The sequence below is a fragment of the Corapipo altera genome, unplaced genomic scaffold (genome assembly GCF_003945725.1).
Source record: "Corapipo altera isolate COAL_440 unplaced genomic scaffold, ASM394572v1 0, whole genome shotgun sequence".
Lineage (NCBI taxonomy): Eukaryota > Metazoa > Chordata > Aves > Passeriformes > Pipridae > Corapipo > Corapipo altera.
The window spans coordinates 31614213-31628975 of NW_020884872.1; the positions used below are offsets into that span (position 1 = coordinate 31614213).

The 14763-nt window shown below is 42.3% G+C and overlaps 1 long non-coding RNA gene across 3 annotated transcripts in view; it reads left to right on the forward strand.

The window, feature by feature from the left end:
- LOC113949078 overlaps positions 1-14558 on the forward strand; it is a 42231-nt gene extending 27673 nt beyond the window's left edge. For 2 of the 3 annotated variants that reach the window (XR_003528351.1, XR_003528346.1), the window contains exon 4: positions 13337-13526. This is a non-coding gene — a long non-coding RNA (uncharacterized LOC113949078). Of the gene's footprint in view, positions 1-13336; positions 13527-14436 lie in introns of those variants that run through there. The other variant, XR_003528348.1, reaches the window with a different exon arrangement.
- The last annotated feature ends 205 nt before the right edge of the window (positions 14559-14763 follow it).

The window sequence follows — 14763 nt, forward strand, 5'->3', positions numbered from 1 at the left end:
TTACAGTTATTATATGGACTTTACTGTTTTTATGTGGTTTCATTGTATCCACACTACACAGTGCACAGCCTGGGCATGCTCGGGCTTGCCACGAGTTTGCCTGCACCCTGCTTCCCCGCTCCCCTCTCTGATAGGCTGCAGAAGCTGCAGAGAGGAGACAGTTACCATCCGCCCTCTCCTTCCTCAGTTCCTCCCACATTCCTTCCCCTTTGCCTGTGTCCCTACCCTGATTTGTTCCCCCATTTGTCTGTCTCATGCTCCACCCCATGTTCTAGCCCTTTCCCCGCCTGAAACCCATAATACCTCTGGACACCTCAATAAAGTATTCCAGTTGCACCTCTACCTTGTCTCTGGACGTGTCCGTGCTGTGTCGCGGCCCCATCCCCTCTCGGACCGTGGCACTGTATAGTCCTGGGCTTTGCATTTGTGGCTAGAACAGTACTGAGAAGATACCAGTGTTCTAGCTACTGCTGAGCAATGACTGTACAGCATCAAGGCTGTCTTGACAATCCTCTCACCACAAAAAGGGCTAGTCTGGGCAAGGGCCTGGACGAGACAGGTGACCAAAGGGATATTCCATACCATATGACATTGTACTCAGCAATAAAAGGGGGATAATGAGGAAATAAAGGGGGAGAATGAGGAGACATCAGAGTTATGATGTTTATGTTCCTAAGAAACTGCTATATGTACTGAAGCCATGTTTTCTAGGGAGTGCATGGACATCTGCCTGCTGATGGGAAGTAGTGAATAAAATTGTCTTTTTGTTTTGTTTCCATGCACAGGTTTTGATTTTCTTACTCAACCCATGAGGATCTCTATCTTATTTTCTCCCTCTGGAGTGAGACAGCATCTGGGTGGGTGTCTGGCAACCAGCTGAGGTGAACCCACCACATCTTACCAGCACAGCATTCTACCAACAACTACAAAAGCTTTCAGCTTTTGCGTGACTTCCCGATTGGGTGTTTGAGATTTTAACCACTGTATTGCCAGTGACAAATTGAAAGGTTAAGTTTTACTGTGAACTATGCTGAGTCTCAGTGGGGGCTATGATGACAGTAAGAGCAGGATGAGCCTTAAAATGGGATAAGGCAGAGAAAGCAAAAACAAAGGCAAATGCTGTTTGTGAAAAATAACAGGGAATCGATTCAGAAGGACTTTTTCTCCTTTAAACTAATGGATAACTCTGCATCTCCACTGCCAGACCCCCAGATGAAGCTGCACAGCTTGAGGGCTTTTGGCTTACCCAGCTGCCCATGCCAGCATTTGGACAGCTGGTAGGTGCCACTGTGTCAGCACTATCCCTGACCGAAATATATACTCCTTACACAAAAACCAGAAAGCAGAGGAGATCCTCCAGAAGAGAGCTGGGGGAACAGAGCCTCAAGCTGGGTTTTTTAATGACACAATCTATGAATAACCTGAGAAACGAGATCATTAAACGTATTCTTGAAGGGATTTGCTGTTACATTTTTTTTCTTTTCTTAGTTTTCACAGAACCTCAGTGACTCACTTGAAAATTTTCCTCCTCCAACATCTCTTGTGTTTGACCTCAGAAACCTGGTCTTTTCCTTGTCCCTTTCCAGGACAAGGCCAGAGATAGCTGGAATTGGTTGGGTGAACCTGTCCCCATCAGGTTTTCTTACTGGGCATTTCAGATGTTAGGACAAGGTACACTCAGTTCTTAATGTGCTAATAGGCATGATTCTTTTATGTTATTAGTACAGACAGCAAGCTGTCCTTAGTCATTGATCTGATTAATAAGGCTGTTTAGGCATCTAAATGTGCCACCAGTGCCTTTGGGGATTTAGCAAAATTCCTGAACAGGATGAGATCATAGGTGCCCTGTATCCAGACCACTGCTGAAAGGGGCTGCAGGATCCTGCAGGAGGGTCTTGCTCCAGGGGAGCCAGAGGAGCTGACAACCACTGCTCCTGAGCTGTGAGCAGCGTCAGGCCAGGAGGTGAGGCTGTTCAGCACTGCAGGCAGAAGCCACATGTCCAGGCGCTTGACTATGCTGAGAGAAGTGCTGGTTGGTGGCCATGCCCTTAGCATGAGGACTTGTGCTTTGCTATGTCCTTTTTTGAGTGTTGTAGGTTTGGGGGTCTTGCCTGCCTCAAACACACACTGTAAAGTAATCTGGCTCCACAGCTTGCGGCAAGGGATTCAGTGTAAGGCAAGGCAAGGCAAGATAAGGCACTTCTGCTCCCTTTATTTTAATGGATTTTATGCATTTCAAGCTTTTAAGAAATGACTGTATACATATGGTTCTGGAGCATGGATCTATCTATCTATCTATCTATCTATCTATCTATCTATCTATTTATCTATCATCTACCTATTTCTGGAGCAGGCTTATGACTTTCATGTCCAAGATAAGCATCTAGCTGCTAGGACATAAAGTCAAACCCTCTTCTGTCACCTCTCTTCCTGATGAATCTTTCTTAGGCAAAGTAGAGGGTGTGGTGGAGAGACCCTTCCATGACACCACTGTGCCAGAAGGACCCTCCCATGGGGATTAGGAGATGAGAGATGGGCTAGTTTTCCAAAGGAGGGAAAATAACCTGGTACCCCATCCCTTAGGGGGACACTGACGTAACTGCAATAAATTAGCAATATTTGTACAACGTTCAAAGCTAAGTTTTGCATTCACTTGTTTAGCCACAAAAACTGCTTCCAGTCTAAAAACTGTGATGATAAAACAAAGAAAGAAAATCAGAACAAATTCTCAGATTTATTAAGTACAATATGAATTTTAAGAATATTCAACCAATAAGAAAGAGTCATATAAAAGTATAAAGCTATGGAAGTTACAGGTCTAATCAACTCTCACCTTCATTAAGCTGACCTCAGGTGGCACATTCTAGCTGCTATCTCAGAGTACTACACCTTTTCTCAAAAAAGTGCCAGTTTTCAGTGGGCTTTATATTTTTCTTGTACCATTCTACTGACAGAAGTGTGCAGTGTCAGCACTTTATTGTCTTTCATGTGATTTTCTTCTTCATGATATGATGAATATCCAAGGTTTTTAATTTCTTAAAATTGTGTATAAATATATTGCCCAGGTAACTGTTTTGATACTTCAATGCTTCATTAATTTAACATCATAAGATTCTGTGATTTTTATTCAGGCTTTTAAGACTAGTAAAAATACATATCTGTGTTTTGTTCCTAGGGTTTATTAGCCACATAATCCCATGATTTCTCCTGAAAAATTCCTATGTATCAGATGATACATGAAGTGTCACATAAGTAGAAGGTGCAATTTGCAGTAACTCAGTTACTCCCACATAGTTTCATACTCAGTTACTCTATACCATAGAACCATAGAATGGTTTGGTTGGAAGGGACCTTAAAGGTTGTCTAGTTCCAACCCCCCTGCCATGGGCAGGGACACTTTCCACTAGACTTGGTTGCTCAGAGCTCCATCCAACCTGGCCTTGAACACTTCTAGGGATGGGGATTCCACAACTTCTCTGGGCAACCTGTTCCAGTGTCTTACGACCCTTGTAGTGAAGAATTTCTTTCTAATATCTAATCTAATTCTGCCCTCTTTGAGTTTGATGATGTACTACCAGACTTAGTGGTAAACCTGGCTTCTACCTCTTCTAAAGCCTATATGCTCAGGTGCTTATCTGGGTTGCTTAAGCTGGGAAAAAAAAGAAATCCTCTGTTAACTGCAATATCTTATTTTGACTGAGATTTTAATAATTTCCTTTGGACTCTGCAGTTTTACCCATCATGGTATCTGATAAATCTGACTCTGCTCAACTGTGGAGGTTATAAGCCTGTAAAACAGTGTGGCCTCAGCAAAAGCACAGTAGTAAAGTCTGGGAAAACTAGATGTTTCATAAACAAAATGGAATTTTACTGTGTATGCTAAAAATAATGTAAGTGCACTGGCTGGGATAAGGACTCCCAGATAAGCTGAAGCAGCAGAAATCTTCATTTGGCGATCAGAGACATGGAAGTGTTTGCAGGGAAAATTCTGGTGAGAGTAGTTGCTGGTAGTGATTTCTCTGGCCCCAAAGCTCCCTGGTGCTTTTCTGAAGTTTCACAGTCTTTCACTTAATTTCACATAGGCAGAGCAACCCGCAGGATGGCCTAAAGCCTTCACCTTATGTGGACCTGCCCTCTGTTTCTCAGTACCCTTCCCATAATACACTCTTTCATTTTGTCCCCTCAGATTCCCCAGCTTTCAACTGAGAGACCTCAGGATCAATTTTCCAGCAGTGCAAAACAAACGTGTGCCAACCTAACTCAGTGTTGATGCCCTCTGTTAGAGTAAGCTGCTTCTGTTCTCATTATATACTATTTGACCCTGGGTTTTTTTGAGCCGCTTGGGGTACTCCTGTGCCTGTGCTAGTGTGTGGGTGTCCCTCTTGCTTTTACAGTTTCTCAGGAAGCAGAAGCCATGCTGAAGCCCACCAGAGTGATGCTTTTAGAGTGGGAAATCGATTCATGTGTTGCAGCCTCTGGGGAACAGCACAAGACTTGCAGGTGCAAAGGCAGCTGTGGTAGTGCAAGAGGGCTGTATGGGCTGGGGAGAAACAGACCTGGGATTGCTTTGTCCTTTCTGTCTTTTTTCAGCAAAATCTCAGCAGTAACCCTATGAGATTACTGTGGCTTTGTTTCAGAAGAAAATAACCAGTTGGCTCCAAAGGAAACCCGGGGAACAAAATAATATTTGTTCATTTGCCTCCTTCTCTGGCAGAGGTGAAATGAACTTACACATAATGATTTGATAACCTAACATTCACTGAATTTCGTGTAGCTGAACATCAGAAAACTGAATTTCTAACTCCAATGAGCTGTGAACTGGACCCTAAACTACCAGTATGGAAACTGTAATCATTGTAAACACATTAGGGTGAGAGTTACCACAATAGGTTAGACAAAGTGCCCTGTGCATGTTCTTTCCAGCATCCAGCAACCAATGCCAAGGGCAGGTAGAGAGGAAATATGGGATATTACCTGGCATGCTTTTACAGCTTCACTCTCTCTTCTTCAGGGATTTTTCTCAGTAAATAGCTGCAGACAGATCATCATGTTTAATAGCCTTTGATGAAGTTTCATAAACTGATCTATCCCCCTTCAAAATGATTACTACTTCTTCACATCTCATTGTCTTGTGTCACTGAGTGCAGTGATACAGTTGTGTGCTAGGTTAAAAAGTTCTTCCTATTTTTGTTTTAATCCTTCTACTAGACAATGTCACTCTTCCCAGACAAAATAGCAAGTAGGGAACAGACTTTCCCTATTTGTTTTAGTGACAGTGTGTTGTTTGTGAAGCCCTGTATTATATGCCCCTTCAATCATACAATTTCCAAAGTGAATTCCTAGTCTCTTTAGTCATTGCCTCATTCAGAAGTTGTACCATCCTGTTGTCCCACCAGCACCACTTCCAACTGTGTTGCATTCCTTTTGAGATGGCATGACCAGAGTGGTACTCAATATTCAATGAATATGTACTCTGGGGATTTATACAATGGCATAATAGTACTGTCTGGGTTTTTTTCCTCTATTCTTTTGCTAGTAATTCCTTAAATGCCTTTTAAACCACTGTTGAACATGGAGTTACTTCCAGAGAAGTAACATATTGTTTCAAGATTTCTTTCCTGACTGATTATACCTTCTTTAGACTCTGTCAGATATAGTTTCAGGTTTGTTTTTTTCCCCATGTGCATTACTTTGCAGTTACTGACACTAAAATTTGCCTGCTGTTATCTCCATGTTGTGTAACCCCTCTGCAGCTCTGCACCATCAGCTTGCCTCCAGCTTTTCCCTGCAGTTGAGCCTGACTGCTCTATATCACTCTGCAACCCCTCTGAACTTGTCACTTCAGTTACTCCCTTTTTCCTTTCCAGGTGATACACAGATATGCTATTTAATACAGGTCTCTGTATCCTCACTGGATCCTGCTGTGAAATTCACTTCATTGTGAACTGGAATCATATCCATGTCCTTTGTGTTACTTCTTCTCACTAGTCACTAATTCAGAAGAGTGTATTCTCACATATATCATGACAACTCAGGTGCTTAACAGTCTTTGGTGAGGAGCTTGTTCAAAGCCTTTTGAGTATCCAAACATGTACACCTCCAAGACACCAACCCTTTGCTTACATACTAATGTCTCATTTCTTTGGTTTGAACTGAATACCTCTCATCTTACATGAGCTCTTGAAAGATTTTCCTGCATGCATGTGTAGGGTTTGAGGGCCATTACTCATGTATAAATGCCAGAGAAGATCATTGGCAAAGAGTAACTACAGCTACATTTCTATTTACTCAGTAAGTTTAAGTTAACTCACAATTGGCTTTGAATTTATTTACTTACATCATTGTAGTTTATTCAGCTGAGGGAAGAGATACACTTCTCCTTCATTGTCTGATAATTTGTGTTTTATCAGAGAGGTAGTTTCTTGATGAAGAAAGCAGGACAAAGGATATTTCCAAGCCCTCCTGTGTCATATTGCCACTAAACAATTCACTTGGTGACAAAGGCTGCACCTGAAGAACTGGTACCCGGACCTCCAGCCCATGCCAAAGATGTCACTATGAGCAGACAAGACGCAGTCTTTTCACTTAATACCAGGGCAGATTGCAGACTTTGGCAAAACTTGTAACAAAAGGAGATTATATAAATATTTCAGTTTCATCTTTGTCATGCATGCATAAAGTGATTTAGAGTCTATAGTAAGGACGATATTTTCATCTTCATGTGTCAGAATGATGTTGGCTTTGGAAATACCTCTGTGCCAGAGCTATAAAACTCAAATAACCCTTGGTCTGCCAAGAGCCTGACAGGAAGGCAATTGGGAATGACAGCTATTATAAAGACTTTTTGCTTGTCCATTGATTCTCCACTTTTCCTATTATGCAAATGTGTAATTCACTGAGAAATTCACCTTTGGCTCTGGTGAAGAGGTGACATACCCTTGTTACGCTAACCCATTTTCCATTGCAATTGTGGACGAGGTGTTCAAGCTGTCAGATTGCTTTCTTAATGTTCCCCGCAAGGGCTCTTGTTAACTGAGACTGTATCTTAGAGGGCTGAGTGTGATAAAACAGACATTCCCACTTGTGATCTCTGAAGTAGCATGTTTAAACTTACATGAGCCTCACAAAATAAAGCTAGTTGTGAGTATAGAAAGGAGATACAATGTTAATACTTATCATAATATCATCCACAAGATTTGTCAATGGTTCCTCAGGATATTGTAACATACAAGCAGCCTGAAGCCAAAAACCATCTGTAGAAGAAAAGGAATGGAAAGAAGCAACGTTTTTATCTCCTTATTGGACACAGAGCACCAAGTGGTGTCTAATTCCCATGCACAGGCAACAAGGAGGGAGGTTTCACAGGGGAGAAGCAAGCGAGCTTTGAATGTCTTGGCTGTGGCTGGTGTGAAGGAATGATTTGAGCACTCTCCTGTGCCTCTTCTTTCAGTGCTTACCCAGGACAGGGCAGGTGGGATGACTGAGGAAAAGATGCAAGAGGAATCAGAAACAATCTCAAAAGAAAAAAATAACTCAATTATTTTGGAGATATTATTGTTTAAGCTAGAATAAAAAAAAGGTGAACACCAGATGCTGTAGAGGAGGATCTCTATTGTTAAACATGTCCTTGTTAAGACAATTTATTTTATCTTTTTATAATATAATTCCATGATCGCCTATCAATGTTTTAAAGTAAACATTTTATTCTTAAATCTTGATTTGTGTTAAACCTGACTCAGAGTGATTTGGCTGGCAGCATATCACTCCTCTGGAGGTCTGGTGCAGGCAAACCCAGGGACTGTGAGCCCTGACTAAGCATCGAGGTCTCTGTGCATTGCTCCAAAAAGAGGGTTGTTCCTACTGCCATTGAAGTAGCATGGGTCTGAGTTAAAAGATGAGATCTGTAGGCTGGAAAAGAAGAAATGTGTCTTACAAGGGAAAACTAGGAAGTTCTTTGCTAAGGAAGAAGATGCTTCAGCCGTGAAGGTCTGCAGGGAGTTAGTAATGTACCAGCAGTCTCTCATGGACTTCAAAACTCACCTCAAGATTGTGATCTGGTCAAAAGCCCTTTGGAGGACTGTCTTCACTGATTCCCAGGATATTTAGAAACAGAATACCCGTGCCAGGCTTCTGAATCTCAGGAACAAAAAAACAAAGCCTTCTATGTTTGCAGTAACCATATCAGAAATAATGTAAACTACCAGAAAAGCAGCTCCTTTTCTCAAGGGATTGTATTTGTTCATTATTACATGTATTTTGGGCCAAGAGGAATTGCCTATATGAAGTCATTAATTGCCTGTTAAGTCTTAAAAATTTTAGTCTGGGACACTGCAGGGTGTTGACTGTGGTTAGATGCCAGGCACTCACCAAAGCTGCTCTATTACTCACTTCTGCAAGTGGGCAAGGGAGAGAAAATATAATGAGAGGTTCATGAGAGATAATGACCGGGACAGATCATTCACCAAATACTATCACAGGCAAAACAAACTTAGCTTGGGGATACTAACTGAATTTATTACTAAAATAAGAGCGGGATAATGAGAAGTAAAATAAATCTTAAAAATATCTTCCCCCACCACTCCCTCCTTCCCAGGCTCTACCTCCTCTCCCCCCAGTGCTGCAGGGAGACAGGGAATGGGTGTTATGGTCAATCCATCACACGTTGTTCCTACTGCTTCTCAGGGAGAAGAGTCCTTCCCCTGCTTCAGCGTGGGGTCCCTCCCAAGGGAAGTATCTTCTACAGACTTCTCTAATGTGAGTCCTTACCATAGACAACAGTTCTTTACGAAGTGTTCCAACATGGGTCACTTTTCCACGGGGTGCAGTCCTTCTGGCACAAGCTGCTCCAGTGTGGGTCCCCCACGTGTCACAAGTTCTAACAGTAAACTGGCTCCAGTGTGGGCTCCTCTCCTCACGGGTCAGCAGGTCCAGCTTAGGCTTCCCATGAATTTACAGCCTTCTTTCAGGCATCCACCTGCTCTGGCACAGGCTCCTCCACAGGCTGCAGGTGAATCTCTGCACCTGCATGGTCCTCCATGGGCTACAGGGGCACAGCTGCTTCACCACGGTCTGCACCATGGACTGCAGGGGAACCTCAGCTCCGATGCCTGGAGCACCTCCACCACCTCCTTCTCCACTGACCTTGGTGTCCACATTGTTGTTCATGTGTTCTCACTCTGTTCTCGTCTGGCTGCAATTAGTGGGCAATAACTTTTTTCCCTTCCTAAATATGTTATCACAGACGCATTCCCATCATTCCTGATTGGCTCAGCCTTAGCCAGGAGCTGGTCCATCCTGGAGCTGGCTGTCATTGGCTCTGCTGGACTTGGGAAAACTTCTGGCAACTTCTCACAGAAGCCGCTCCTGTACAAAAGGAGCCACAAAAGGATCTAGTTGTGAATATAGAAAGGAGATACCATGTTAATACTTATCATAATATCATCCACAATATTTGTCAGTGTTTCCTCAGGATTGCTACAAAATCCTGGTTACAAAAACCTGGCCAAGAAAACCCAGTGCAGCTCATGGTAGAAGTTTAAACTTGCCAGCTGCAAAATGCACCACTCTTGTCGATAGAGTCAACCTCTACCCATACTTGCTCCTATGATTCTTACTGCTCTTCGTGTTTAAAGATGGTTTTTGTCACTGGGATATGTTTATTTCAAAGCATTTGAAGAGATTGGTTTCATGCAGATTAGCATAATTATTAGAATGGTGCTTATTTTACTAATCTCTATTATGCAACTGTTCATTCTTGATCATTAATAATCATTTCTTTTTGATAGAAACACTTCCACAGCAACCAATTATAGTGCTTTGTGCAAACACAGGATTATGAATTCCAATGGGGAATAAACAGCAAGAGCAGTGGAATTTTAAAAACAAAGAGCTTGTTTTCATGCAAATGCAGAAAATTATATGCTGGAGAAGCAAAAGTTCCTTCCAATTAGAATGTTTTTCAACAATTTCCATAAAATGCCTAAATTAAGAACTCAGCACTTGCCGGAGCAGTACATCTCATCTGGTGTTCTCCCTCCGGCAGCAGCCAGTGTCAGAAACATATAATCACAACTCCTCCCCAGAACCAGTTTCCCTGAAAAGGCTCATCTGATGTCATGTCTAGTCCCGTCTGCCTAATTAGGCAGGACTCCAGCCATCTCCAAGAAGAGTTTTTTATTGAGTACATACAGCTGAAAGAGGATGCCCTGACTTAATTTGTTTCCTGGCTATCTTTGGCAGTGTAAAAGCTGGAGCAAATGGTGTCTCTGTGCTGTAAATACTTAGGTGTATGATTAATGCTGTGCACTTGATGAGTGTTTTTGTGTCTAACGATAAGCAGAGGACAAAGACTTTGCAGAACCTGGTACACATTTTCTCTTTGCTCTACAAAGGGTGGTCTATCTTCGAGAGGTGAACTTTGCAGTTTCTTTTAAACAGCTGATGATATGTAGGCTTAAACTGAAATACTATATATAGTACTCAGGTCAAAATCTTCAGATTAGAATAAGACATATTACAAAAATATTTAATTTTTGTTTTATCAATCAAGAAATTTCCTCTGCATTTGCAACTCCATTTTAGTATTTATATAGTGGGATTTTTTTTCCTGAACAAATACAGCCTTGTACCCCCTACCTACAATAATGATTGATTCAAATGAAATTTCTGTCTGTGAAAACAATTCCAAAGGTAAATAGCAATTTGATAGCATATGCTTTAAATAAGCTTTATTTTGTTGATATTCTATGTGATTATTTGGAAAAGACATTTTATTCCCCAAGAATCAGTTTGTTTTGTGAGGAAACTTGATCACCTCACAAAAGCAGACGTGGGGTTAGTTTATGGTAGAAAAAAGAGAGTATAACTGTCTCATGGGCCCATTTGAAAGACACAGAGAGCCAAATCAGAGAGGGTCCATTCTCCAAAGGTCAGCTGTGCTCCTGATGTCTAGAGAGCTAACAGATGCTTCTCTGCTGAGATGAATTTCCCTCAATTTCAAAAAACAATTTATGGTGGTGAGGCAAAGCGAGTATGGCACAGCATATAGATGATTTCTTCTTTGAGATGGATCTGTGGATTTCTTGTGTGGTCTGAAGAAAATTACTTAAAAACGAAAAGGACCAAAACCCCCACTGTGGCAGAAGTTGTGTGTTATGGGCTCTGTGGGGTGCAAGTACAAGGTACCAAGAGGGCTAAGCCATGAACTGCTCACGCAGCCCCGTGAAGACTGTGTTACATGAAAAGATGGCCCTGAGGTGTGCTGGAGGTCGGCAGGGATGTGCCTGGGACCTGGTCAGCGCTGCTGGAGTGTGAACCCTTCGCTGGGGTAGAGGACAACCCAGTGCACTCCTGAGTGAGCCTGGAAAGACAAGCCTGGAACAGTCCCTGGATGTTGCTACTCCTCAAAGCACGGGTGCTGGACTGAAAGCAGTGCAGGAGTGTGCTCAGTAGGTGAGGGTACCAGGGCTAAGAGACCTTGAACTTTTAAACACTGTGCTGTTGTGAAGTTGTGAAAGGAGCAAAAACCTCATGGGTCCCACTTATCCCAAGTGTAACATGGCTGAAATCAGAGTGCTTGGCCTCTTGGTTTTGATTTCCCTCATACAACAATGTCACAGCTGCCTCTTAACTGCCTGGATTTATTAACCTTGTCAGTTTTTCTCATCTATCCAAAGGGATTCAGGGAACTTAAAAACCAGAACCACCCCGCTTGGTCTGTAAAGTAACTGTGTCTTAACCTGCCAGCCCTGACTGTACAGGGCAGACTTGGAATTTCACAGCCACCTCTGCCTCATCAAGGGATGCTAGAAGCAATAATTGAAATACAGGTGTGTTTTCCCCTCAAAATAATCCCCCTGAAAAATTCCTTTACAATTTCTATAATTATTCTGTTTGATAAACTCTGATTCTCCCTGTTAGGATGGCTCTGCCTTTCCCATAAGAGAGCACCTCATCCTGATCTAGCTGAAGTCAAGGGCATTTTTGGCACTGGTTGTGATGGGAGCAGATGCAGACTTGCAGAGGGTTCTGTTTGGGGACCTCGCAGTTCAGCAGGGCTTGCCTTGGCTGCCGTGGTGCTTTTGCCTCAGTGGAGTTCCTTTAGTAATGCAAATGGTCCCTTCTATTTCTTCTAGAGCAGCAGTGTCAGTAAGGTCAACTCATGTCATTCTGGGACATCTGGTGACAAAATGCTGACTTAGGAGCAGGACTAGTCCCCAGGCACAGATGCTTTAGTATGATTTGCAAGCCTGGCACACATCTGCAGGTTGTGCCTTAGCAGCAAGCAGACAGTGTGGCACAAATAAAAAGCAAAGGTTTTTATCTTAAAATTTCCCCCCCTTTTTTTGTTTCCTTCTTCTTCACATAAGTCTTTTAAAACAGGCTACTGCTTTTAAGCCCACACTGGTTTGTACTTCTTCATAGGAAGGCATTGCACTGTCAATGTTGATAGCTACTGGGCTGGTCATGGCTTTTTTCCACCTCTGCTTGCTGTTCTGCAGTGGCTCTAGTAGTCCTGTGTCAGGCTATTCATGAAACTGTTTTGTTTCTCCTCAAAGCAATTGCAGATTTTAACTTTTGCCTTTTATTCACTCAATAGAAAAATTTTTGACAACCCTAAAACTCTGCCACCTCTTGCTATATCTGGAAGTTTCTGGCAGCTTGGTTATGATGCTGACTTGAAGAGCATGCTCACGGGACTAAAAACCACTACATTTTCTTCTTCACACTTATTCTCTGTAGAAGCAGGGAAATATCTTACGTGCCATGCAGGAACGGGGCTCTCAGGAAACCCATAACTGCAGGAGAAGAGGATTCTATGAGTACAATTTGACCATCCCATCTTCACCAACACATACAGAACCTAGTGGACAGTGTTGTCTACTGATGAGTAAATTAGCCACTGTCAGCCATAAAGACATTCCATCTGTGTCTTTACACAGGACTGTGGAATGGGGGGCATCTTCTACTGTGACCTATTTTTTATTTAATAGCTGTTTGTGTTTGTGTTTGTTTTCAACACTTTTTTATTTTAGTAATTATGCTGCATTGTGGGCAGTGATAATTTGAACTTGAAGTTTCAACAGCACAAAAGAGATCCCATACTGGAGCTGATCAGGAAAGCTGAAACTACAAATAAAGAGCTTGATCTTTTCCCACTGCTGGAACTTTTTTTTCCTGATTTTGCATTATTATTTACTTCCTGCCCTTTTGACTCTCGCCAGGGATAAACCTACTGACCTCATCAGCAGATGTATTTTTAGATGTATTGTTTCTAGCCAAAACAGAACAGGCTGCTAGCACTTGTTACTTTGAATTTGTGCTTTTTATGTTTCAGAATACAAATAACTGCAGCCTTCAGCGCCTTTGAAGGAGATGGCCTTGCTGCTCTTCTGTTGCTCTTTTACGGACTGCCTTGACAGATGAAAGTTATCTCTGCCAATGAAACAATCTTGGGTTTGGCCACTTTTGATCTGTAACATATTTGATATTGTTTATAACACTGCTAAATAAACAAAATTATTACCCTGGATTTGACTCTCTTTAAAACAGAAGCAAATACTGTGTTACATGGAAATACATGTTTAATAATTAGTACTTATTATGCAGCATCACAGAGCCACTCACTGTCAGAATGCACACTGGCTCTGCTCATGCCTCATGGTTAACCTGTACATTTTGTTACTTGAGTGATAATGCTACAATACAAAATGTGTCTGTAAAGCTGTGATACCAGTTCATTCCTGGACCTCATTCTCCAGATCACAATTAATTTTGAGCTATGTTTGTTTAGGGAAAAAAAAGTGGAAAGAATTGAGAAGCTATTATAGAGGGCCCGTTTGTTTAATACTCTTCTGCAACCTGGTAGGACAGATCACTGATAGCTATCCATACACCATACCCTCCCCTGTTCTACTGCTTTGTTGACCATAAAAGCATGCCCCTAATTTCCCACACAAATGCCACCAGGCAGCTGTATCTGTCAGCTATAGGTTAGGAGGTGTTTTGGGTGGGGGACAGCTCTTGGTTGACCAAGGCTGTCACATGATGTCTGCATGCCAGGCTCCCCTATGATAGTGTAACTGTGGCTGAAAAGTTAATGGGAACTAGGAGTAATGTCTTTCAAACTACCAGGAACAACAACAGGACAAAAATTGTGACAAAACACAAAATGGAGGGCACAAAATCATTTAGAAACTTAGGATGCTGTGGGATTTGGCCCTTTAACATAATTAACTTTTCTCTGACCTCTGTTCCGGGGTTATTTAGTTCTGGTATTTTCAATAGTAAAATAGAGCGTTTTCATAGAATAGAGGCCACTTAAAAATAATGAGGGGCAGCCCTCAAATAGTTACACTGAACAACAAATGAAAAAATGCACTAGCTGATGGTTATGTGGACACATGTGGACAAACACCTCCCTCTCTTCCTCTTCAGGGCACAGTCTCCTTATGCTGGGTGACCCCATCATTGATGTTCCATGTGCAATGAAAACACACTTTTGGGCACACTTCTTGTGGTTTTAGGCATCTCTCTCCTCCAGCTTTCCCAAGGTGTGCAAGGTTTAAAGGTAAGGTGATGGAAGATGACTTTGTGGATGCTGTGCCACCTCCTGCTGGCCCAGCCCCAAGCCCTTGGTGCATCCCAACAGCACCTCTATTTGAAAAAACTGCTCCTGGGGTACAGCAGAGGGAAATTGGGTTTGTTTCAAATGGGGAGGCATGTCCTACACACCTGGCCCAAGTACCAGCCTACGGCAACCTT